A 27,593-nucleotide genomic window follows, 5' to 3' on the forward strand; every position below is an offset into this window, starting at 1 on the left:
CTTGATATATCTAGGAGGAGGGAATTTTGATTGAAAGAGTACCCTCATAAGATAGACTATTAATAAGTCTGTCCAGCATTTTCTTGATTAATGATGGGGGGGAGGGCAGCCCACTGTGGGTGGTGCCAGTGTTGGGCAGGTAGTCCTGGTGTGTAGTAAGAAAGCACCTAGCTGGATCTGCAAGCCTGGCTGCTAAGGCTGGAGGAGCTCGCTCTTTTTCCATTCTGTGTGAAGGAAGCCAGCAGGGCCCTAGGCAGAAGGTTAAAACCCTATGAGAAGCAAGCCAGTGAGCTGCATTCCCCTGTGGCTTCTGCTTCAGTTCCTGATTCCAGGTAACTGTCTTGACTTCCTGTCCTGACTTCCCTTTATGGTGGATGTGCATAAGCCACATAAACCCTTTCCTCCTCAAGTCGCTTTTGGTCATGTTGTATTATTACAGCCAGTTGTAAAGTGCCTTGGACTGCCTGACACACCTTGGAAAGTAGCATTAAATCATGAAAAAACCTTGGAAGTCATAACTACCTTGCCGGGTGATTATGAGTAAACCAGATTATGAGACGTAGTCTTAGTTCTTGATGTGAGTCTTCAAACATGAACTGAAAGAAAAAAAATGAAGTGGATTTTGTCTACCTGCTTTTATTCTCTTATATAATGCCTGCCGATTGCATTAGTATCAAACGACTTGATTAGCTATTACGTCCCATAATTTCTACTACACTTTTGGAAGGATGGAAATAAATTAGGTGGCATTTAGGAGATATATACATATGTTTCCATACCCCACTCCTACTAGCCTTTTCTTTTTAGATGGCAGCACTGAGGTCTATTGGAGCATCCTAACACAGATGCTGGTCCTTGCCCATGGTGCTCTTGATGTTTTTTCTTGAGCAAGGACACCAAGAAATTGACAGCCAGGTGGATGTTGTAGATCAGCTCGTCATCGGTCATCTTCATGTGGCCGACGGCAACAGCCAGACACAGCACCTTCTTCATCTGGAACTCGATTGTGGATTTCACCTCATCCACTTTGGCTACCATGTTTTCATTGTGTGTCAGCAGGGAGGGGAACTTGCCAGCCTTGTTTAGGCCTGGGCCCAGGATACGTGGAATCTGCTTGATCAGAGACTCAGAGGCCAAAAAGGCATCACACTTCTTGGCCAGCTTTTTGAGCAACTTCTTGTTCTTATTACGCTTCTTAAGCGTCCATGTGGGGATTATCCACAGCCTTGGCTTCATCACAGTGCTGCTGATCCCCCAGGACGCCCACCAAGAACTTGGGGCAAGGGGTGGGCTTAAGCCTGACGGGTGCCCGAGAAGCGTTTGTCCTTCTGAGGGTCGCAGCTCTTCAGGCTGATATGCAACTCCACCGTCTCCAGAAATTTGCGGCACTTGGGCTGGTTCCCATTCAGGACTTCCCGCACTGCCTCGTACATGGTGTCCCGTGAGACTTTGCTGCTCATGGCTGCTCCTACCGCGGAAACCGGAAAAGAAGCCCTACTAGCCTTTCTATCACAAACATCTCTCTATGTATGTGATGCCCTTCTTGGCTCACACAAATGCTTGGAAAATCCCTGCCTGGGGCCTCAGTACTTGCTTTGCCCTCTGTCTGGGACAGTCTTCTGAATTGTTCAGTCACATCATGGCTCAACAACTACCCTTTCCCTCTAGCTCTTTATTCAGAGTCCCTCGATTCAGAACCCCATGGATCCCCCTGCCTACGACACCCCTACTCAGATGCCCTGCTCCAGTGTTCGCTATGAAATGCATCACCGTTGGGGATTTAGCTTAGTGGTAGAGCTAGCAAGCGCAAGGCCCTGGGTTCAGTCCTCAGCTCCGGGTGGGGGGTGGGGCGTGGGGTGGGGGAAGCTGGGCTGCCCTGCAGTGGAAGCCAAGCTGTAAAACTGTGGGCTGGAGAGTTGATGGCTCAGTGGTTAAGGACACTGAGTGCTCTTCCAGGGGTCCTGAGTTCAATTCCCAGCAACCACATGGTGGCTCACAACCATCTGTAATGGGATCCGATGCCCTCTTCTGGTGTGTCTGAAGACAGCTACAGTGCATGCATATACTAAATAAATAAATAAATCTTTAAGAAAAAAGAAATGCATCACCATTCTGTTCACTCCATATTAGTTTTCTATGGGGGAGAAAGCCAGAAAGTTAAAGCTAAAGTAACTAGAGAGAAAATGAGCAGGGCTGGAGCGATGGTACAGTAGTTAGGAGCACTTGCTGCTCTTGCGGAGGACCTGGAAGCTGGTTCCATTCCCCACGGCCAGCAGCTCGCTATCCCCCGGACTCCAGTTTCAGAAGATCAAACATCCCTTGTGACTTCCACAGGCACCTGCATGCACACGGTGCACATAAACTCATGCAGACTTGTAAACATAAGCACTCATAATAAATTTTCTTAGAAAGTATAATCTTACGTGATGGTACATGGGTTTCTCCATGTGAAGGTCAACTGCTTAGCAAACTTAATACCATCTGTAACTAATACAACCATTCCCCTTCCGCATGTAATATGATATAGCCACAGGTTATAAACAAATGCCATGTAATCGGCGGGCACTATTGTGTCTATAAATGCTAATTTACTTTACCGTGGTTGAAGAGATGTGAACAGGGACTTTTGTCTAGCTTGCTCATTGCTGTGTACCTAGACTGTTCATTTAACATGCAGACCCACATTATGGACTGAGTCCTGTCCCCTCCAAATGCGTATGTTGAAGTCCTAACTCTCAAGTGGGAGTATTTAGAGATAAGGCTTTGAGGACTGCGTCGTGAGGACTGGTAAGGTTCTGATATCCAATTAAAGAAAGGAAAACAAGATTACAGTGCAGAAGTGGCGAAGAGCAGAGAAGAGAGAGAAAGAGAATTTTTCTCCACTAGTCAAGGGCACAGCAGGAAGGTAGCCATCTGCCAGCCTCAAAGAGGCCCCTCACTAGGAAACAAGTTTTCTGCCTCCGACATCCCAGCCTCCAGAAGTGATGTCCTGGTATGTTGTTTCAGCCACCCGGTCTATGGTTATTTTGCTATGGCAGCCCAAGTAGACTAACATAGCACCCAATAAATACTTGCTACATTAATCAGTGCAAAGACTGCTTGACAGCAAACACTGCAATAGCTAATCACTACCATGCACCGAAAAGGGTAGCAAATATTTGCTTAGCACTTTGCACAGAGTATCTCACTCATTTTCCACAAGATACCTATGTGCTAAGCACAGGTGAGTTAGGAGAGGTTTTAAAATGAAGGTGACTTGTCTGAGGTCAAGATTTAGAAGACAGTATAGACAACCATGGCCTTGTGACTTAAGCTAAGGTTGTAACCCTCACATCTCCCTGCTGCTCCTGGGGCAATGGGCAGCCCTAGATCTTGTCCTTATGGTGTTTATAACCTAGTAAGAACGACAAGAGAACACCAAGAAGAGTATGAGAAGTGTTAGGATGGGGGTGGGGGATGATCATTGCTCTCTGTGGAGCTTGGAACATGGGAATTGAATGGAATGGACACAGTTGTACAGATCTTAGGGATGGGACAGTTGAGCTGAGCTTGGAAATGGTAGGTGTGGTTAGAATTAAGCAGAGATGGAGGAACACAGAAAAATTTGAACTATGCTCTGAATCTAGTTATGGAGTTCTCTAGTGGTAATTTTAGCTACATGGCTTTGTGCTCCCTGTGGGCCGTGCTTCCAGCTACCTGCCAGGGAATCTTTGGATTTTCTAGTGAAACACACACACACACACACACACACACACACACACACACACACACACACAGCACACATTAGCTTATTTTTAATATGCCATCTAGCTCAGTGAGTGGTTGGGTACTTCTAATCCTCTACCTGCTACCCTAGGCCAAATTGGCCACTTCCCCAAAAATCTCACATGGCTGGTTGGCTTTATCTCTTGCAAGCTCTAAATCTGATTTGTCTCCCAAAGCATCATGGCAACACTCTGTCTCCTCCCTGAGTCCTAACTCACACAACTCTGAGAGTCCTGCCCTGTCTCCCTTTGCTCAGTCATTGGCTACTGGCATTTTTATTGATCAGTCAAAAACCAATTGGGGACAAGAACCTTTAGCCTTTTGACATTTTAAAGGGGTAATTTTTCAGTCCATAATTCAGGGTTTAGAGCACAAGGTGGGATACCTTAGATGTATAAGGTTTGAAAAGAGCAACTATTGGCAGTAACCTTTGGATAAGTGCTTTTGTTTTCCTTTTTGTTTTTGTTTTTATTGTCAACTTGACACAACCTGGAGTCACTGGGAAGAAATCTCAACATTGTCTGGATCAGATTGGCCTGTGACCATGTCTGTAAGAAACCGTCTTGACTGGTAACTGATGTGGGAAGACACCATCCACTGTGGGCAACACCATTCCTAGGCAGGTGGGTCTGAGCCATGTAAGAAAGCTAGCTCGGTAAATGAGCTAGTAAGCCTCATTCCTCCATGGTTTCTTCTTTAGTTCCTGCTTGATCCTGTCTTAACTTCAGTGATGGACTAGGAACGGAAAGTGTAAATCCTTTCCTCTCCAAGTTGATTTTGGCCATGGCATTTATCACAGCAACACAGAAGGCAAGCCAGAATAACAAGCCTGAGTTCTATCATTTCCCTTTCATGGAGGAAGTAACTTGCCTAAGACTACACCACTAGTAAGATTGGAATGCTGAGTCCTGTGCTAATGCCCATAGTTGCTCCATGTGTCTTAAGGTGTGACAATGCCACAAATGCATATTTGTTCAAATTTACAACATGGTCAGTTTTTTTTTCTCTTTTCTTTTTTTTTTTTTTTGGAACTGGGGACTGAACCCAGGACCTTGTGCTTGCTAGGCAAGCGCTCTACCACTGAGCTAAATCCCCAGCCCCAACATGGTCAGTTTTGAGGCTGCTTCCAAGAGTCCTCTCTATGTTTGCATGACTATAACTAAAGGATTTGATACAGGGGGAGGACTCATGAATCTTAATTGCAAGGTCTTCCAGGGACAGGAGAGTGACCAGTTTTACTCCATCTGAAAGATTCTAGAGAGACAAGGCGGTGTGGCAACTTAGAGTTCACCTTCCAGAGCCAGGGGCCCAGAGTTTTGAGTCAGACCTGGCTGAATCTCGGTGACCTGAAATTGTAAATCGGGATGGTCATGCAAGTAGCTGCATGGGTGAATCAGAGATGCACATGCTCAGCAAGTGCCTGCCCCTGGATTAGTGCTCAAGAATTGCCACCAGCTGGTCTTCTCAGGACTTGGAGGCCCTCCCTCATGAAGGTTAAGATGCTCTAATCCATCTTTGAGACTCACTGAAGCCAGAACCCTCGATGTCTCTCGGGATGCCATCTTCGGTAACTCAACAACAAAAAAGAGCATTTTCAAATCATTGGTTGCAGATTAAATAAATTTTAATTTTTTCCCAGTCAGCACATGATAAGTCTCTATCATTTCCAACCTTATGCGAATGACAGGCTTGTACCACTTCAATGGTGTATGAGTAAAATCTGAGAAAGAGTTCTGTTACTAAACTGCTTACTTTTAGCTTCCCCCTCAAAGAGCAAAAGGTATTGGGAAAGTGTCACCATGGCAACCTCCTAACAGTCAGGTGACCACACAGAACAGACAAGAGCAAGCTTGCTTCATCCCTGACTGGAATGGACCCGTGGTCAAACCACTTGAACTGCCATGTTTATCATGAATTTGATTATTCAGTGTTGCTGTGTTCTGAGTACACGAACTATAATTGCTCTAGAGAGTAAATAACAAACAGCAAGCCTCCTCAAGAATTTTTAGCTCAAGCAAAAAGAGTTCAACCGCAAGGCCACACCCACTCCTTACCTTCTTCTACTCTGTTTTCAAGACCCTTGACTAATCACAGGGCTCATGAGATTAATCTGTTTTATGGGAGCATCTGTGAGGACAGAATTTGTGGTAATGGATGCTGGGTCACAGAAATAAGTGTGCATGGTCCCTCCTAGGCACGGAAGTAATGATGACTGAAACATGAAGTAATGTATGGTTATTGTCATGGTTTGAAATGGCTTAAAATGACCTGTCGTGTATTACAGAAAGCGTGTTTTCTGCAGTAATTACTGTAGAAATTAATTACTGCAGATCTGCAGTAATTTTCTCTGAACTCCGAATTACACCAATCACATTCCCAGAAGTATAATCAAGCTAGGTCAGAGTTGAGAGCTCGGAAAACCTGTGGTACCCCGAGCAAAGACAGCTGCTAAGGTGCTGCGCTGTGGAATCATGCCGGGCACTTAAACGTCCTTCCATTCTACAGGATAGTGTGAATGCTCTTCCAAGGCTAGCTTTCAAATACTTTCACTGAAAGAGGACTTTGTCTTGTGCTCAGAGAGTCTGTTGTATTGTTCACGGGGATTCCATGCTACTTCGAATCTCCCTACTAGAGTCCTTGTTTATCTTTTTTTAAGATTTTTGAATCTTTAGTGAGCGACTTTTCCTAAGATACAAGCCTGATGCTTTCCTGAGTGGTACATTGGTGGTCTGCCTCAGTCCCTAAAGAGGAATTTTCTTGTCAGGGCATTGACTGAGATAAAAATGCAAGGAGAGATGCTTGCCAAGGGAACTAGTCACAACTAAAGACAGCTTAGCCTAGTCCTCCAAATTTATTTCTAGAATGTAGCCTTACCACCTTTCACAAAAGGGACAATCAGACTACCATATGCTCAATGGATTTGGGAAGCCATGCTCTCAAAGCAATTAATACAGAAAAATAGGGAGAAAGAGAAGCAGCGGTTATATTGTGTATACTTCTAACTTAACAGAATGTTCCTTAATCCTCCAAGTAGGAAAATTGTGAGGGTCTCAAATGTGTCTTCTCAACTTGATAAACACAGTCTTATTGCTTTTGTGGTCAATGCCCACCACCACTACCAACAACTCAGCCATTCTCTCCCACCCACCTTGTATGGCAAACAGAAAAGCCTTGCTGCTCCGCAGCTCTTCTGTGTGCCAAGGCCTGCTGTGAGAAGGAAGGTGGCTTTTGATGAATTGGGAACTTCTCCAAACCACCCTCCACTGTCCCGGAGTAGAAAATAAACGAGATCTTCTCTTTCACATCATAATTAAGACAGGAGATGGGATAGGATAGGAATGTCCCATCTTCTCCTTCCGGCTGTTCCATCTACTCAGGCGCCATATTTTCTCAAGATTTCAGTGTCAGTTTTCTCATAGGAAGCTGCCCCAACATTTAGAAAGCCCCTAGGGTTGAATAAGATGGGATTTCTATGTGGATTGTATTCTGTGTCCAAGAATGAGAGAGACTTGCTTTGGGGTATTAATGGTTCTGAAAAACTTCTCTGAGGCGGGAAAAATCTTTTAGAAAATAGTCTTGGGAATGTTTCACTTGCTTTTGTTCTAATTCTTACTGCCCAATACTGGGTTTTCTCTGAAGAGACAACTTCCAACCTTCTCTTTCTTTCCTTCCTCTTCCCTCCTTTTTCTCTGTTTTTGCTGTCATGTTCCTATGAGAAATTTTGACAACTATGTATGTTGTAAGATTATATTAAAAGGGCTGTCTTTTACCCCCATTAGATCCGGCACCACAGTGCCCCAAGATATCTGCTAGATATCTTGCCAGAAACACACATCCCAACTCCGTGGCGGCCCAGTATCTCTGCCGCCACACTCTCTCCCAGACTCAATTCTCCACAAGAAAGAACACATAACACAATAACCTCTGATCCAATTGATAAGATATAATTGCCCACCTAAACATACAAAGCCCTATACACATCCATCCCTTAAGAATACTCATAACAACCTGTAAATACACAGAGTGGAATCTTAACCTCAGCCTCCATTATCTCTCGGCGACTTCTCCTGCAGTCTCCTTCCGTTCCAGTCTTCTCCTCTTCCCTCAAAGTTTTCTCCCACCCATCCTTCCTTCTTGTCCACTGACAGGCCTCGTTCTATCTTGTTCCTGCCTTCACCTGTGTAATGACATCATCCCACATATGTAATGCATCAACAATTCTCTGGGGTATTTTTTTAAGTGAATTAAAAAAGAATTACGTCTTCCTCCTCCTCCTCTTTTCTCCCGTGTCTTTTCTGTTTTCCAGCAAATGCTACCCATCTTTTCCTTTAAGGTTACTCAGTGCTGCTGCTCAGACTGTATCAGTGTCAGAATCCCAAGAGAAAGCATGCATGCTATAAGGGCCCCAGGCTTGAAAGGGGTCCTCAGTCTCATACTCCCAAGGAGACGGATGCTATTACACATCAGTCACCGGCAGGGTTCTCACAGCTTGTTAGTGACACTGGACCCAGATTTCCGGGTTTCTAATCCAGGCACTTTTCTTGCTCTGTGAGTGGGTTTTCTATGCCCCTATTAGCCAGAAATCATGACTGTCTCCTGTATATCTTCTTCCCATACGATCCTAATTTCTACTCCATTGCCTCCCCAACCCAAGGCTGCAGTTCATCCAGTCTTCTTAGTTAATGACATAAGAATAGGTATAATCTTCCTTTAAAAACTCCTTCCTCAGAGAGGCTTGTTTGTCAGCCACACCTCTTTTACACGATCTTCAGTTTCCCCATCCTTAGTCGATTTTTGAAAGGACACCCTGATACTTACGTCCTTTTCTTTCCCCTTCTTCCGTCACAAGTAGCTCAGCTGAATTGTGTTGAGCCCTATCAAGAAAATCATTCAGCTGACCCAAGGACTCTTGAGCAATAAAATCTAAATGAATTAGTCATTTCTTCAGTAAAACTCTGGTTTAATTGTTAAATTTTGTTGTTTGGTGATTGGCTCATAAGAAGCACCCAATAAGTGTTTGCCTGACTAGACTTAAGCAGCAGATACATTAATATCTCCCACTGGAAGCTTGGTCAAATGTACTTAGCATTGCTTGACAAGGGAACGTGAAGTAGCTTTAAGAACCGCCAACAGTCACATGTGAGGCATACGCCTGCGGTAGAAGCACTACTTGGACCCAGGAATCTGAGAGCAGCCTCAGCAACACATCGAGACTCTGGCATGCTTTGAGTTTACAATGTCTCTCTTAGGCTCAGCTGCTTAATCACTTAGTCCTCAGACAGTGGTGCCATTGGGAGAGGCTGTGGAACCTCTAAGCCCTGGGGCCTCCTTTGCAGAAGTTGGTGCCCAGGGCTGGGTTATAACTTGTTCTGGGTTCTGGCCTGCTTTCTCTGCTTCCTGTTCACTGATGAGACTTCGAAGCACAATCCTCTCAGCATGGAGTCACTGTGCCACCACTTCCTAGTCCTCGCACTCAGGCTGTCCATGGCAGGGATTTTGGTCACAGTGATTAGAGTAGCTAAGGCAGACCCCGAGTTAGAGTTATTAGTTAGTGACTAACTGCACAAACTCGAGGGGCTGGAGAGATGACTCAGCGGTTAGGAATACTTGCTGTTCTTCCAGAGGACCCAGGTTCAGATCGTACATACACATACAGATCAGAACTTTTTATTGGTCCAAAACACCTCGTGTGAGCCACGCTGGTATGACATCCCTTCTTTTCCTAAAGCCCTGGCTATTTCTCTGAAGAGGGCATATGGGACGAGGATTGACACAGCCAGGCTTTGTTTGATAGCAAATGAATGTGCTGAGTCCTTCCATTGTTCCAAAAGAGCTCTGGTTTGAAGCTCAGTGCAGGCTATACTCGGTGATTCTGCTGGCACTGCGAGGGTGGTAAATAAATTCCGCCTCTCCGACGTGGTATGACTGTAGCGGCTGTCTGAGTCAGGGTTTCTACTGCTCTGATAGAAACACCAGGACCATAAGCAGCTTGAGGAGGGATGTTTATTTTTATTAGACTTCCAGGAAACCTTCTATTACTGGGGAAGTCAGGGCAAGAACTCAAGCAGGGCAGAAATCTGAGGCAGGAATGCCAGCAGAAACCATGGAGGAATGCTGTTACAGGTTTGCCTCTCATGACTAATTCACACTGATTATAGTACACAGGACCATCAACCCAGAAGTGGTACTGCCAATAGAGAGCTGGCCCCTTCTACACCATTCATTAAGAAAATGTACCATAGGCTGGGCTGCAAGCCAATCCTGTGAGGGTATTTTTTTCAATTGAGGTTGTTTCTAATTAGTAATAATCGCGCCTCGGATAAACCTCATTGGCTACGATACTGCCACTGCGCAAAGCTTGAGGTTGTTTCCAAAATGAGTCTAGCTTGTATCAAGTTGATATAAAACTAGGTAGCACAGGGGCCTATCCAAGTAACACTCTTCTTTTTTTTTTTTTAAATTTAGAGAATACTTTATTAGTTTTTGTAATCAAACCCACGTAGATAAGACCTTACATATTTAATACAGTGTGTTACCCCTGTACAAATGGAAAAAACTTAAGTTCAACATTTCTAGACCAATATGGCTGTTAATTTCTGTACAGTGCCAACTCAACACAGTAAACGGGGATACTTTTTTCCAAAGTTGACAGCACAGCTAAAGTTTCAAAAAATTCAAATTATATATCTGTATATATATATTTATATTTATATAAAAAGACCAATAATAGCAGTGTGTTATGCATCAACAGCAGCAACAGCTTTTCCAGGTTCTGCAGTCATCTGAACAAAACTGTAGAGACATCCAGCACACTCCATTAAGAAAAAAAAAAAAGTAAAAAAACAAAACCCGAGAAAACAGCACAGTTCTGAAACTCTTGTGGTACCTGGCACCATTTTTTTTTTAAATTAGCTTCTCAATCATCATCTGGAAAGAAAACATTCTGAACAACATCATTAAAAACAGTTCTGATAAAGCACTGTCACTACTACGTATCATAAAGCAGGTACAAGCTATTTTACATCCACAGAGGTATGATACAGTACTGTCCTACATCTATAATACTAGAGGATACAATTTAAAAGGCATTATTTGAGACTTGATTCTACTTTTCCAGCAGAGGGCCCAAAGGATGGTGTGACACAGCTTTGTAAAGAAACATACTCTAGACAGGATTTCCTTTCACTAGTGGCACAGTTCTAAGGATTCATTCTCTCCATGAATGTCAGCTAAAACCGTTATTAAAAAAAATGAAATATCCCTAGAACAAAACCGTATAACCACCGGATTCACATGAAGATGACCTGGTGGAGACAAGCTGGACCTCACCTTACCAACAAGCTATCAAATCTGTTATGTTTAAACAGTGAGACCTCCAAGGAAGGAGATGCCAAGTAGTGCTTCAAAGCTTCGGACCACAATCAAACACAGCATCCTTTTCAACAGAAGCAGAAGCTCATCTGAATATGCTCAAGGATGCTGACATCAACATTTAATCATCTCCTCACTCATCCAGGAAGAAGGGGAGATCAGTTACTACTGTACTTTATTGTGTTCAACCAAATCACCATGTTACAAAAATAGCAAGCTGCCATAATAAAAAAATAAGGCTCCTCTATCCAGCACCAGATAGCATCACTTTACTTTCAAGCCTAGAAATTGCACACTTGTATATAAACCAACCGAAGATGTGGATTGAGAGTTCATCTTGGTGGATTTTTCCTTTGATGAATATGAAGTGTCCTTCCTTATCTTTTTTGATGACTTTTAATTGAAAATTGATTTTATTTGATATTAGAATGGCTACTCCAGCTTGCTTCTTCTGACCATTTGCTTGGAAAGTTGTTTTCCAGCCTTTCACTCTGAGGTAGTGTCTGTCTTTGTCTCTGAGGTGTGTTTCCTGTAGGCAGCAGAATGCAGGGTCCTCATTGCGTATCCAGTTTGTTAATCTATGTCTTTTTATTGGGGAGTTGAGGCCATTGATGTTGAGAGATATTAAGGAATAGTGATTATTGCTTCCTGTTATATTCATATTTGGATGTGAGGTTATGTTTGTGTGCTTTTCTTCTCTTTGTTTTGTTGCCAAGATGATTAGTTTCTTGCTTCTTCTAGGGTATAGCTTGCCTCATTATGTTGGGCTTTACCCTTTATTATCCTTTGTAGTGCTGGATTTGTAGAAAGATATTGTGTAAATTTGGTTTTGTCATGGAATATCTTGGTTTCTCCATCTATGTTAATTGAAAGTTTTGCAGGATACAGTAACCTGGGCTGGCATTTGTGTTCTCTTAGGGTCTGTATGACATCTGTCCAGGATCTTCTGGCCTTCATAGTTTCTGGCGAAAAGTCTGGTGTGATTCTGATAGGTCTGCCTTTATATGTTACTTGACCTTTTTCCCTTACTGCTTTTAAAATTCTTTCTTTATTTTGTGCGTTTGGCGTTTTGACTATTATGTGACGGGAGGTGTTTCTTTTCTGGTCCAATCTATTTGGAGTTCTGTAGGCTTCTTGTATGCCTATGGGTATCTCTTTTTTTAGGTTAGGGAAGTTTTCTTCTATGATTTTGTTGAAGATATTTACTGGTCCTTTGAGCTGGGAGTCTTCACTCTCTTCTATACCTATTATCCTTAGGTTTGATCTTCTCATTGAGTCCTGGATTTCCTGTATGTTTTGGACCAGTAGCCTTTTCTGCTTTACATTATCTTTGACAGTTGAGTCAATGATTTCTATGGAATCTTGTGCTCCCGAGATTCTCTCTTCCATCTCTTGTATTCTGTTGGTGAAGCTTGTATCTACAGCTCCTTGTCTTTTCTTTTGATTTTCTATGTCCAGGGTTGTTTCCATGTGTTCTTTCTTGATTGCTTCTATTTCCATTTTTAATTCCTTCAACTGTTTGATTGTGTTTTCCTGGAATTCTTTCAGGGATTTTTGCGATTCCTCTCTGTAGGCTTCTACTTGTTCTCTAAGGGAGTTCTTTATGTCTTTCTTGAAGTCCTCCAGCATCATGATCAAATATGATTTTGAAACTAGATCTTGCTTTTCTGGTGTGTTTGGATATTCCGTGTTTGCTTTGGTGGGAGAATTGGGCTCCGATGATGCCATGTAGTCTTGGTCTCTGTTGCTTGGGTTCCTGCGCTTGCCTCTCGCCATCAGATTATCTCTAGTGTTACTTTGTTCTGCTATTTCTGACAGTGGCTAGACTGTCCTATAAGCCTGTGTGTCAGGAGTGCTGTAGACCTGTTTTCCTGTTTTCTTTCAGCCAGTTATGGGGACAGAGTGTTCTGCTTTCGGGCGTGTAGTTTTTCCTCTCTACAGGTCTTCAGCTGTTCCTGTGGGCCTGTGTCTTGAGTTCACCAGGCAGGTTTCTTGCAGGGGAAAAGTTGGTCCTACCTGTGGTTCCAAGGCTCAAGTTTGCTCGTGGGGTACTGCCTAAGTCCTCTCCGCGGCGGCAGCAACCGGGAAGATCTGCGCCGCTCTTTCCGGGAGCCTCCGTGCACCAGGGTTCCAGATGGCGTTTGGTGTTTTCCTCTGGCGTCTGGATGTGCACAGAGTGCAGTCTCTTCTGGTTTCCCAGGCGTGTCTGCCTCTCTGAAGGTTTAGCTCTCTCTCCCACGGGATTTGGGTGCAGAGAACTGTTTATCTGGTCTGTTTCCTTCAGGTTCCGGCGGTGTCTCAGGCACAGGGGTCCTGCCGCTCCTGGGCCCTCCCCTATGGGAACCCAGAGGCCTTATACAGTTGCCTCTTGGGCCAGGGATGTGGGCAGGGGTGGGCAGTGTTGGTGGTCTCCTCCGCTCTGCAGCCTCAGGAGTGCCCACCTGATCAGGCGGTGAGGTCTCTCTCCCCCGGGGTTTGGGAGCAGAGAGCTGCTGCGGGCCGGGATCCCAGTAACACTCTTCTTAACCAGAATCCTGCAAGCCTTCTTGCTCCTACTCAAGCCCACTCTTAGTGACCTGTGTTTACCAGTAACCCCTCCTACCACAGACCATACAATGCAGCAAGCTAAGGTGACTTCAGCTCTCCTCCCCACTTTCAACCTGGGAGCAAATGAAGGAGCCCTTCCTTCTGGGAATTTATACTTGAGTTTGCCATTGAGACCACCAGTCAAGAATGATGTGCACCCGGGCTCTTGCACCATACTCAAATATAGGAAGCCTGCCACTGTGGGAAAAGAAAAGGTGATGGGACACCAAGAGAAAGCATTGATGACAATGTTGGAGCCTTTTATATCCAAAAGCACCTGGAAACAGAACCAAATGTCAAGTATCCTGTTGTTCTAAGCTACTTTCAGTGGGATTGCCCTTAACTCGCTACGGTGAGCATTTTAATGCAATCATCCTGTAGGAGAAACCTAAAACCATGAAGAGTTGGAGAGATGCTTCTTCTCAAGGCCATCTGCCTCCACATGAAGTTCTAAAGGCTTTATTGATAGAGGGTAGAGAACCAATGCTTACTGGGCATCTACTGTGCCAGGGTCTGTGCTGGCATTGCCACATACAATCTAGTCTTTCCAATGATCTTGGATGGGGGGTATGTTACCTAGTTTTCAGAGTTTTGGAAATTTGCTCAAGGTTTACCATGTAGTTCTTTGGCCCTGGTGCTCATGACCTTGTGTCTTCTCACATCCACCAGCCTTATATTACTGCTATGAGTGTTTGGGAGAGTAGGTCTTGGGGAAGCTCTGTTGACAGCTCTGAACACATTTCTGATTCCCATGCCCTTCCAAAGGGCTGGCTTCCAAGATCTCAAGTGCACATGGGGTATCATTTCACTGTCTGTTACAAGACTGTTTCCACAGCTGCAGGAGCTTGTTCAAGGCAGGAGCAAGGGCAATGTCTGCCTTGGTGAGGGAGGCTCACACCCCCAGAGACAATCAAGTGGGAATCAGAGTCACTAAGTAAACAAGGGTCTTTATGTTTCTTGAAGACCAAAGCGAAATGAGCTCCGCTTGCATGGAGTGGCTGTTCGCCAAGTTCATTCATGACAAAGTTTCTCAGGCAAAACCCTCGAATTTCCCTCTATGTTCCAGGCGGCCTCATCTCTCTTTCCCAATTCCTAGAATTGCTTCCCAGATAAACCACTTGCCCTCTAATCATCAACGTTCAGGTTGATTTGCTGTAGCATCCAAATCAACAGTCTTAAGACTCATGTGCTCTGCCTCGAGGAGGAGAAGGTTGCTGCTGTGAGACCTGTCAGGAAACAAGCCCAGGCCCCAGTGAAGAGAGACCCTGGAGCAGAGGCCAGCTGCAAACTGGGAACCCTTCTAAGAAATACTCCCAACACAGAACTTCCTTAGAGAAAATATAGAGTGTGGATTAAACACACCTGGAAGGAAACAGAACAATGTTGACTGTTTTCCTCTTCCTTGTTTATGCTACCCAATGGTCTTGGCCAGCCCCTCAAGGGCTCTCAGATCCTGTCACTACATATAAGGACCATGCTCCTCTTAAAGTTAGATAGAAGACAATCAGAATCATTTTCCACTGGAAGGAAAAATAACATGGTAGCTTATGGTATGGCCAGTGCAATTGTGATGGTTGGTCTTGGATGTCAGCTTGACTGGAGTAAGAGTTTGATTCTGGGGAAATGTATCTCTGCGTGTCTGTGGGGCTATTTTCAGGGATGACTGATACATTGGCAAGTGATACAGGAAAGACCTGTCCTGCATGTTGATGGCACCATCCAAGGGGCTGGAGGCTTAGACAGAAGTTGGAAGAGGGCGACCTGCATGTGAATTGGGAGTGCGATCCTTTTCTGAGTTGGAGTGTATATATGCCTGCTGCTGTTGTCTGCTTCCACCAGACTGTAGCGTCTTCCCCCTATCAAGACCCAATATTGGCAGTTGTCCAGAGAGCTTCCTGGCAGTCAGCACTGGACTCAGTTGAAGTGTCTAGCATTCTATTATCTTCCAAAATGTTGTTGGGAATTATTGGATTACCCAGCCCTTATTAGGTAAGCCAATTCAATAAGTCCCTTTTTTATAACACGTATTGTATCAATCTATTCCTCTGCAGAACCCAGTTTTATACAATGGAGGAATATTTTCTAATCAGACAGGTGACTTGGTTTGCTAGTCACTTTTTGTAGTTGAAATAACTTGATGAAGTCACTTTTTTCTTTTCTTTTTCTTTAAGATGTATTTATTTATTTTATTTATATGAATACACTGTATCTGTCATTCAGAAGAGGGCATCGGGTCTCATTACAGATGGTTGTGAGCCACCATGTGGTGGCTGGGATTTGAACTCAGGACCTCTGGAAGAGCAGTCAGTGCTCTTAACTGATGAGCCATCTCTCCAGTGAAACAACCCCTTATGATGGTTGATTTCATGTATCAGCTTGACCCAGTTAGGCGTTGCTCAGATAACTGGCTAAATATTAACTCTGGATGTGTCTATGAGGTTATTTCAGGAAGAGGTGAGCACTCGATTCAGTCTCTGATGTGAATATGTAAGGGCATTATAATGGAGAGAGAAAAGAGCCCACAGGGAAGTTTGCTCTTTCTTCCGGTGCTGGGATATCTTACTTCCATTATCCTGTACATCAGCGCATTGAGCTCTTAGGCATATGTACTGTGGGATTTATACCCACTATATCTCCATCCTTAGCAAGCACACCCATCAGCAGTCATTAGGCTGAAACACACCATGATCTTTCCTATATCTCTAGCTTGAAAATGGCAGATTAAATTATTGAGCCTCTGGAAACATGTTCCTCAATTTCTATAATTTCTACAATAAATCTTCTAAAGCTATGTAGAGATCATCTCTTACTGGTTCTTCTTCTGTGCAGAGCCATGACTAATTTGCCTCCCCAACTCGGTGGCTTAAAGTGCAAACTATGTGGCTTACACATCTTAATATCTTGATGGGAACAGGAACAGGGCTCTGCCCCAGCAGATCCTATGTGGAATTTAGCTTTTAATGGTCACCACAGAACATCAAGAAAGAGGAATCACTCATTCTCTCCAACTGGTTCTTGACTCTCCCATCTAAAAATGACATGCATTCCTGATGCTATGTTGGCCAGAATCATGTCATGATGAGTTCTACTGTAAGGGGAAGTGCAATCCAATGTCCAGGTTGAGAAAAGAAGAAAAGCTTAGTGTCTTACTGTTCTACTGCTAGAAAGAGACACCATGGACATGGCAATTCTTATGAAAGAGAGAATTTAATTGAGGCTTGCTGACAGTTTCAGGGGTTTAGTCCATTACTGTCATGGAGAGGAACATGGTGATAGGTAGGAACATTGTGCTAAAAGAGCTCCGAGAGTTCTACATCTTGATCCACAGGCAGTAGGAAGAGAGAGTGACACTGGGTCTGGCTTGGACTTTTGAAACTTCAAAGCCCTTGTGAGTTACTTCCTCCTCCAAGGTCACACTTACTCCAACAAGGCTGGCCACACCTTCTCAAGTGGTGCCACATCCTAATGACTAGGCATTCAAATATGTGAGCGTATGAGGGTCATTCTTACTCAAGCTACCATAATGAGTGTTTGTGGGAGCGTCTAGCATGTCAGTGCAGCCATTTAACCTGTACTGCAGTGTTCTGTTTACCCTGGGTATATGCACTTACAGAGGCTGTTATGAAGGTTAAATTAAAAAGACAAACGTCCATAAAGCACCTGGCACATGGCTATGATCAGTACCTGAACCACGTACAGGTTGTTAACTTGACTCTGATCTTTTTTCATACCTGAAATACATTGCCAAGATTTACCCCACTTTTCCCCATAGTTGTGGGTTATTACAAATACTTCAGAAGTGTCTGTCCTTTAAGAAAAACAATGGTCCCTTTTCTCGGAGTCTCTCCCAAAGTTTTTTCATCCTAAAACTTGGAAATGGCACAATGCTTCCCACATTAAAGGGAGCTGAATGCATTCAAGAGTAAGAAAATACTTCGAAGGAGCGCTTTACAAATCTAAATTATGATTGCACTCCTTATATATAGCAAATATTGTTCTAGTACCCAGACTCGGTGTAAGTGCATTAGAACATTATGGGCTTCAGTAGAAAGAACATAATGCTGTCATCATGCTCGGACAACAGGGGCTGGGTATGTGGTATTATAATACTCTGGGCTCTGCTGGCTCACTGTGTTATTACAGTTTCAATGGAGCCATTATCTTGTTAACGGCACACACGGTGGAACCTGCAGGGGCTTCCTGTGACTTCCTGAGAGTGCCCACACTCTGGCTTTCCCCAGGGAGTGCTGTGGCCTGAGGTACATGCCATCCTGCCTACTTCCGCCCTCCCCACACCTGCACTAGGCTGCTCAAGCATTTTCAGTGTGCGGTCCTAGATCGTCTGTCCTGGTGTTGGTGCCTCCGTCCCCTTAGTCTTTAGTCGGTGTTCATTATTTTTGCAGAATCTGGGCAAGAGGCTCTTAGTGTTCAGCAAGTGACTCAGTGCATGTGGGCCCTGGGGCTGTTTACATTCTCAGGAACTGCTATTGCAAAACCCCAAAGTTTATTTTATGTAGTGAGGTTATTTTTGCCAGATGAATTAACTTGGTCAAGTTATTTTTAAGGTTTTTTTTTTTTTTTCTTAGCTTCCCTAGAGAAGGTCTAGACTCTTTGTGTGTCTAGAGGGGGAAAAGAGCTGAGTCTGTTTGATGAAAGTTAGAGAAAAGGTCCTGCTGAAGTAGATCAAAGGTTCTCAGCAGTGAACGACAACAACAAAACCAAACCAAAGCAAGCCATGTGCACGAGTGCTGGGAGAAGACGCTCCGTAGCTCCGAGTAGAATGGCTTAACTGGTCCATCTTGAAGTGTGCAAATGCATCTCCAGCTGCTCCAACAGATGTGCAGGGGAGGAAGCCCTTCCCCTGCATCCAGAAGGAACACCTAATACTACCGACCAGCACCACCACAGTTGGCAGCAGGGAATCTTAGAGCCAACAGAAAGCTAAACTTTGTACCCTCACCTGGGGCTAAAAAGGCCTGAAATGACACATCAAACTACCTTGCAAATACCTTTAACAACTGATTTTTACATAGAAACTTAGACCATTTTAATTTTTAATTTTTGTTTTTAATGTTTTTAAATGTGTGTGTGTCTGTGTGTGTGTGCATGCGAGCGTCCGCGCACAAGCGCGTGCCAGCACACATGCTTGCACACAAGTGCCCGGCCTGAGGAAACAGAAGTGTCAGACTCATTTTGAGCTGACCTTACAGGCAGCTTACATTGTGAGCCCCAGATGTGGTGCTGGCTGATCTCCAGATCTCTGTGAGAGCAGCACACATTCTTACTTGAGTCCTAATAACTTACACTTTTTTATATATGCGTATGTGTGTAGGGATGGGGGTGGGTACATTGTACAACTTGCCTGTTCTAGTTCTTTCCTCTGACCCCATCAGACTGGGTATATAACTCAGGCTGTTAGGCTTAGTGACAAAAGTTTTTACCCATGGAGCCATCCTGCTGGCCCTGCAGATAACACCTTGGCCAGATTAGCATGGGCCTTGTACAAGGATGATTGGCAGCTCTGTGGCTTGTTCTATATCAGAAGAAAAAAAAAAGCAGCTCTCTCCCCTGCCTCTTTGGCAACATCATACATATACATTGGTCCCCTTTGAACCTCACTTTCCTATACCCCTCAACACATTTCCTTCCCACCTTCGTGTCTTCTTTCTATTTATTTGTGATGAGACAAAAGCTCAGGTAGGTATTCTAGGTTGGTTTTGAACTCACAAAGTAGCAGAGGATGGCCTAGGACTTCTGGTTCCCCTGCCTCCACCTCCCCATTTCTAGGATACAGATGTGTATCACTTTGTCTGTTTTTTCTTGTGTTGGGGATTCAATCTAGGACCTTTGTGTGCTAAGCAAACACTCTGCCGAGTTACATACCTAGCCCAAATTATTTAGCGTATAGGAATGGTGGTCCACACATTTATTCTTATCTCTCAGGAGAAAGAGAGATCTCTGTGAGTCCGAGCCAGCCTGGTTAACATAGCAGGTGCTGTATCGGCTAGAACTACAGAATGAGGTCCTGTCTTGAGGAAAAAAATGATAATTGTGGAAAAGCCTGCTTCCTGGAAAAATACATATAAACGTGAGCTTTTGTTAAAGTTTAGTGATATCGTTATGATGCTATGACTATGGAGGTCCATAAATCCTCTTACCTGAGAACTTAGCACTCACTCACCTGCTCAGAACTTACTGGGGATTCAGTGATCTGTGAGACAAGGGCTCAGTCTTGTGCAGCTCACAGTCTAGCGCCATGATGAGCTGTGAGGAGTCAAATGCTAAGCTAGAAATACAAACAAGAAAATGAAAAAAGAGCCCTGGGTGCAGTATGACTAATCCGTAAGGTTTCAATCGGGTTATTATTATGCAACAGGCCATTGGGTATTAGAGCACATGAAGTTTTAAAGTCTAGGATGCCCCACATCCAATGTGAGGGAGGCCCTGGAAGATTCAGTTAAGGTCAATTCTGATGCACAAGAGATATGCATGTAGGTGAAGGGAGAGCTACCCCAGGTAGCAGCAGTGACAGGGGCAGCAGCGAGAGCAGCAGCATGTGAACAGGCCTAGTAACAGAGCAGAGATAGTTGGAGGAAAGCTACAGAAAGTTATTAGGGTTCCACTGGCCCAGATCCCAAAGGCACATGCTTTATGGATTGTAAACTTTATCAAGGTCAAAGTTTGTCACTGAGGAATTTTTTTTTTTAAACCAAGTGCATGAAGAGATCAGTGTTTTCTATTAGAAAGAATATCCTAAGGCCTGAGGGATGGCTCAGTGTTTTGGCTTTCCTTCTAGGCTTAGCCCAACAGTTACCTGCTATAAAAGGGACAGTTTGGCCCCTCCTTGCTTTCCCTGTGCCCTTTCTCTCTCTGACTCTCTGACCCTTTTCTCCCTCTCTCCCTATCCCCCTCCCCCCTCTCTCTCCAACTGTTCTTAACTGGCCTTTTCTTCCTCCTCTTCCTCTTCCTCCTCCTCCTGTTTCTCCTCTCTCTCTCTCTCTCTCTCTCTCTCTCTCTCTCTCTCCATCCTTCTCATAAACTCTATTCTATACTAGACCCACCATTGTATCAGCATGGGTCTGCTGAGGTACCACCCCCCACCCCCATCACACCATACCACACGCTACAAAACATATCCTGGCTCTTTTAAAAAACACAGCATCATGGACAAAGTACTTGCCTTGAAAGACTGATGGTCTGATTTGAGCCTCAGAACCTATACTGGAGGAAAAAAAGCCAGATGCAACTGTTTACATCTGTAACGTCTATTTTTGTTCTACCATGCAGCCCACAGCCTAGCTTATAAAAGTGGTCCTCTGATCCCTACAGTGCACTGTGGCCCATACAGACCCATAAACATCTACATTCATCTCTCTCTTTCTCTGTCTGTCTCTTTCTCTGTCTCTCTGCCTCTGTCTCTGCCTCTCTGTCTCTCTGTCTCTCTGTCTCTCTGTCTCTCTGTCTCTCTCTCTCACATACACACACACACACACACACACACACACACACACACACACACACTCACACACACACACCTGAAAAAGAAGGAGAAGAACAACAAGAGCAAGAACAAGAGGAAGAACAACAAGAAGAAAGTTGTTATTTTCGTCATTAAAATAGTCACCCTGCCTTCTGTGGAAAAATAAGTGGATTATGGTTTGGATAAGGGAGATTAAGGTGAAATTAAGGATGACCAAAAGGAAGAAAATTGCCAAGTTACTCAGAATGAAAAATGACAGTGAGCCCAGTGCTGGCAGGAGAGATAAAGTGTTGGGAGCATGAAAGTCCCACACTCACAGATAAGTCCTAGGAAAACAGTAATGTTAAACACCCAGAATTATCTCTTCAGTGGAAGAGAAACATGCCTTTTTTTTTCCCCTTGAAGGCTAGGAATGGAGTTGGCTAACAACCTAGGCGATCCTTGTGCTATCTGTATGACCAGGGGCTCTTAGGCCTCCCCCAAGAAGAACAGGAGCTATTTAATAATCTAGGTCACCTCTGTGCTTTCTGTGTGACCATGGGCTCCTCCAAGCTCCTTTAAGTAGGGCCGTAGGTAGTTGATAACCTGAATGACCTCTGTGCTTGTCTGTATGACCGAGACCACACCAGATCCTCCCCTAGGCAGTTAAAATAACAAATGGAGTCAATCTATAGAACCCGTCTTTATGGAAGAGGTCACATGTACTTTGGAAAGGTTTAGATGTAGTCATGTCTTAAGCGTTGTGCACATGGGCTTGAGTGAATTGTCACCAGGAAACTTTTTAAAATATGACTAAAATACACTGCCTCTAGATGTCAGCCTCTAGAAAAGTGAAGCAACTGAGTTGTGTTGAACCGGATTTCCTCCTTACCTCACATAGACGGTTAATATTCTGGCACGAGTGTTTGTAGAAGCCCCACCATGGAGTAGCGCAGACATATCGGGGATCTCTGCATACTACCCGACACATTCTCTCCTTTCCAGTGAGTCTTACCTAAGGAAATGCTCTGCACTGTGCAGTGAGGCAGCAATGGGTCAGATTAGCAAGATACTCTTGGTACTGAGGGTATATGCATCATGTAGAATCAGGGGAAAGACTTGCTAGGATTTAATTATCAGACATAGGAACTTTACATTAAAATGCTTAATGATCATAAGCAGACAATGACAATGACTGCTTACAAACACAATTTTACAGAGCACTGACTCTCTGCATCGATTCCCTTCAGACATTCTACATGCATTAGACCACTTAGTCTTCAAGCAACCCTATGACGTAGGCTCCCATTGTATCAGTACAGGATAGAATAGGATATAGGACAGACTGTTTAAAAACCTTGTATAAGGTCACTCCCTGAGGAAGTAGAGAAGCTTGAAAGTCTTATTTCAATGACCCCTATACTCAACAATTCTATTTCCCTGGCATGGCACACAGAAATATACCCCTTCATCTAACTCAATATGAACGTTAAAAATGACTTTCCCCTATTTGTTCTGGCATTCTCAAGAAGCACAATACAAAGGCTTCTACTCTACTTTGTCTCTAGAAAAGTCCTAGGAGAGGTACAAGAAGGAAAAAAAAATGCTGTGTTTTTGCAGATTCAGGCTCCAAAGATTAGGAAAGGAGAAAAAAACAAGCAATGGTTTTTTAAAACAATGAATGCTGTTTTCCTTTAGCCATAAGGGAATTTTAAAACTTGACAAGCCCATTCAGCTTTCAAAGCATTCCACATTCCCCACCCACAAGCAAATGCCAGAAGGTGCCAGTTTGAGCCAACTCCGGGTTCAGAACAATTTTCTAAATACTGGATCAGATTTCTTCAAAGTCCACACACCATAGATGAATACTTCCATTGTCTTTAATTGGCCTGATGAAATGTGCTTAGCAATTTATCAACTAATTAATTAATCTTAAAAGCACATTTCAGCAAGAGATGAGACAGTCAGGTACAAATGCAACCCAGGAAATGATAGGGGATTACTACTTCAAAAAGATTAAAATCGCTGCTCAAGATCTTTGAAATTTTAGAGTTAGGTTTTGTATAGTCTCAAATTCAATGAAGGATTTTCTGGGGTGGGGGAAATCTGATTACATAAAGAAAGCAATTTCCTCAATTTGAAGGAGAGTTTTTTGTTGTTGCTGTTTTTGAGAAGAAAAAGAAAATGCTGATTACAATTATTTCATTCACTCAATTTACTGTTCACTGGAAATGTACTCTGTGCCTAGCCCCATGCAAGGCACTAGAATATAGAAACTGCTATGTATAGATCTTGTTGTCTAGCCATATGTGGGGAGATGTACAAGCAAAGAAATCATGTAATAAAAGATCGTATGGTAAAAGAAATATGTTCTAGGGACCTGGGGAGCAAGGCTGAATAGGTGAACCCATACTGTGTTGCTAAGATTTTGGACTTAAGTCTTTTAAGTGCTGGAGAGAGTAGGCAATCACAGTATTAGAAGGATCATGCTATTGCCAGTGAAGAATGGGCTAGAGGGTAGGGAAGCACCACAGGCAGAGTGAATTCCACTCTTTATAAAAATCATTCCAGAGTATTCTGAGGTCTCCATTTCGGTTCTCTAATCCATTTCCCCTTGCCCTACGACATAAGAAATTTATAAATTACCTTTTAAAGATTTATTTTGTGTGTGTGTGTGTGTGTGTGTGTGTGTGTGTGTGTGTGTACATGAACATGAACCCACAGAAGCCAAAAGAGAACACCAGATCCCCTGGCACTGGCTGTTGTGAACTGCTCTATGTGGGTGCTGATAGCCAGACTCCAGTCTTTTGCAGGAGGATCAGCAAGAGATCTTAACTCTGAGCCACTTCTGCAGCCCCATATGTCACCTTTTGAAAGTGCTATCTTGTTTCTAGGCTTTTGAAGTTTCTCCAATATCTACAATTGCTTTATACTTGAATTTCTCTGTAGTCAGATGTGGGGGTTTGAGTAGACTCATGCGTTTGAATGCTTAGCCATAGGGGGTGGCACTATTAGGAGGTGTGGCCATGTTGGAGTAGGTGTGGCTTTGTTGGAGAAGTATGCCATTGTGGAGGCGGGCTTTGAGGTCTCATATGCTCAAGCTATGGCCAGTGTTGACACAGTCTCCTTCTGCTGCCTGTGGATCAAGATGTAGAATTTTCAGCTCCTTCACCAGCACCATGTCTACCTGGATGCTGTCATGATGATAATGGACTGAACCTCTGAAACAGTAAGCCAGCCCCAATTAAATGTTGTTCTTTGTAAGAGTTGCTTTGGTCATGGTGTCTATCATAGTGTCTATAGATTGAATCCACTTACATGTATTGAGAGTTGTTCTATGGCTTAGAATATGGTACTTGGGTACATGTATGTGGGTACATGTAGGTTAATATCAGTTATGTTTCTATTGTTGTGATAAAATACCACACCCAAGGCTAATTTTCAAACATAGTTGACTAGAACCAGATTTTTAATTAAAAAATCACTTATTTAAGTGTTTCCCTCCGGAACGTCACAAGCTAGGCTCCACTGTATGCACTGCTCTCAGCATTGTCTTCTAAGTTCCCATAATAGGTCATTATGCTTAACACTCAATGGCTTTTCTAGTCCAAAGCTGCATGATATTTCCCCAAACAACATCCCATGAACCCGGTCCCCATTTTTGTTTTTGCTAGGTTTCTACTGCTATGATAAAACACCTTGACCAAAAGCACCTTGGGGAGAAAAGGGTTTATTTGGCTTTCATATCCAGGGTCACACACAGTCCCTCCAGGCCACAACCAAAACTAAAGCAACAATAAAGAACATTTCTTACTGGCTTCCTCCCCATGGCTTTCTCCACCTGCTTTCTTAAACAGTGCAGCATCATCTGCCCAAGGGTGACACAGCCTACAGTGGGCTGGGCCCTCCCACATCAATCATTAATCATGAAAATGCCCCAGACTGGCCTACAGGCCATCGGATGGAAGCATATTCTCAATTGAGGTTCCCTTTCCCCGATAACTCTAGCTTGTGTCAAGCTGACAAAAATCCAACCAAGACAAGTTTGGAAGTTTTAGGAAGTGGGGTGTGGCTGGAGGAAGCAGGCCTGAGAGCATGTTGTTGAAGGTGTATTTTGTCCTTGGCCCCTTCCCCTTTGCATCCTGGCTACCAAGAGATAAACTGTAGAGGGCACAAGTGCTCATAGATAAGCACTGGAGAGACCAGGAATGTTAGTCATGGACTAGAGTCTCCTCAGGGAAGGAAGCGTGTACCTGTTTCCCACCCAGAAGGCTGGGAGTGGATGTTGTTAAGAACCTGGTGACCTTTGCTCTCTGTAGGGCTGGGCTTCACTGAAATCCCTCATAATGTTTATACCAGACTCTCCCAAACTAGACCTTTGTCTCTATCTTTGTTTTTCAGTCAGTGGAACCCATCCTTAGGGGGATATCACATGTATTTTATAACCTACTGATGACCTCCATTAGAGACCACAGGATCCTGGGCTATATACCTATTTTTATGGTAGAGGCCTCATGTACGTTGCAAAATGTAGTCACGCCTTGAGCTTTATTGTGTACTAGGATTGGGATAAATTTTTTCCAGAATTTTTTTCCCCAAAATCCCACTGTACTTGAATATCTCTAAAAGGAACCGGCCTGGTGAACTCATGATGAACTGAGGTCCCTTCTTGCCTCATAGAGTTCGTTCCTTTGCCAGCAGTAGGGCTTGCAGGGACTCCCTCAATAAATAGCTTTGCACCTCCGTACACTCCCAAGTATGATGTTCGGTTTTACCCTGGGTTCCGAAGCGACCAAGTGACCATGGACCCCATGGATCCAGTGTGTATTTCCTTCTGTAAAGTGACGTTCCTCAGGTTATTTTGTTACAGTGTAATTAAATGTAAATCAGTAGGGCTATTATGGAGACTAGTATACGAGGTTCCTTACAAAGCTAAACACGGGGCTGGGGAAAGGGATCTGGATAAAGTGCTTGCTATGCACGCAAAAGAACTGCAGCTCAGAATCTCGGCAACTACATTAAAAAAAAAAAGCTGTCCATAATGGCACCCCATAGTCTCAGTATGTGATGGCTGAAAACACAGAACCCTTGGGACAAGCTCTTTAGACTCGCTGAACCTGCAAGCTCTAGCTCAGTAAAGAAAGTGGACAGTCACTGAGGACGACATCTGATGTCCAATGTCATACTCTTACATTTATACCCCCAACCACACACACGCACACACACACAACAGATCTGCCAGATGATCAATGATCCCCATTTCTGGACACATAAACAAAGGAAGTGAAATTATGCCAAAAAGGTCACTGTCTGTCATATATACGGTGCCTCTGTTCTCAGAGGATAAGTAGTCCATATTATGCCAGGCATCAGTCTTGTGCCATTCAACAGATGAATAAGGAAAATATGATATACACAGACAAATGTGGTATTTGGCCAGAGTGAAATCCTGCTGTTTGCAATGAAATGGATGGAAACAGAACTGGAGAATATGATGTTAGTTGAGATGCCCCAGATACAGAAAGACAAGGCTCCGAGTGTTTCTGCTCACGTGTTGATCTAGAGATGTACTTACTGAAGAGAAGCCGAAAACAGTGTGGAGGCTGGACAAAAGGAGACCAGAGTATGCTCCGTGTATAAAAACACTAAATGTATACAGGAAGTTAGGGCATGTTAATAAAAAATGAAAAGCTTACTTTGCAATAAAAAGTGGTTTGAAAAAGAACTTCAGAAGAGTTGGAGAACAAGACTTGAGTCTTCCAGTGCCCTTCAGTTCAACAGTGCTGAGTGCCTACCACAGGGAGGAACTGTGCTAAATGCTGTGTGCTGAGAGACGATGGGACAGCCCGGGAGGAAATAGAATGGGAGCCGTTACTGGCTGAGAGTCAAGCTTTAGCTCTCACATCTAGCATGCCAGTTATGGTGGTGGCAGCCTCAGACAGTCTTGTGGGAAGCACCATTTGTTCACTGAGGCCAGTGACGCTCTTCATTACGTTAAAGATCACTCAGCAGATTGGGAGGGAATCAGTTTGTGCAATCCCACAACAGTCAGTGCAATGCCACTATTTTTCTGTTTAGCTTGCAGTATCTCTGTATGGTTGTTTCCTGGTTTGAGAACCGTGCACTTTTCCAGTGTTAGGAGTAGAAGCCAGAGCATGCTGTCCACTCCTGAGCTGCATTCTGAACTCTGAACGTCTTCATGCTGCAGCAGATCTCTCAGCTACTATGAAGAGAATTCTCTTGAAGTAGAAGTGTCAATCTCCTTTCTTGTTTTCCAAATTAAAGCACCTAAAAGTGCTTTGTTCAGTCTTTGGATTTTACGTTGGACACCTGCATCAATGACTTGGAAAGAATAAATCAGTTTAGATTACATTAATATCATTGTAAAGGAACGTAAAAATGTGTGTGCATG

The 27,593-nt window shown here is 43.8% G+C and overlaps 1 non-coding gene and 1 pseudogene across 1 annotated transcript; both read right to left on the reverse strand.

Annotated features, from left to right (window-relative positions):
• Window positions 1-132: 132 nt before the first annotated feature.
• On the reverse strand, window positions 133-1,830 carry Rpl10a-ps2 (ribosomal protein L10A, pseudogene 2; annotated as a pseudogene).
• An 8,154-nt stretch (window positions 1,831-9,984) lies between these two features.
• On the reverse strand, window positions 9,985-10,124 carry LOC120103371 (U4 spliceosomal RNA). The gene has a single exon (XR_005505417.1). It is a non-coding gene; the product is annotated as a U4 spliceosomal RNA (small nuclear RNA).
• Window positions 10,125-27,593: the final 17,469 nt, after the last annotated feature.

Source organism: Rattus norvegicus, chromosome 5 (assembly GCF_036323735.1).
Source record: "Rattus norvegicus strain BN/NHsdMcwi chromosome 5, GRCr8, whole genome shotgun sequence".
In the NCBI taxonomy this organism is placed as follows: domain Eukaryota; kingdom Metazoa; phylum Chordata; class Mammalia; order Rodentia; family Muridae; genus Rattus; species Rattus norvegicus.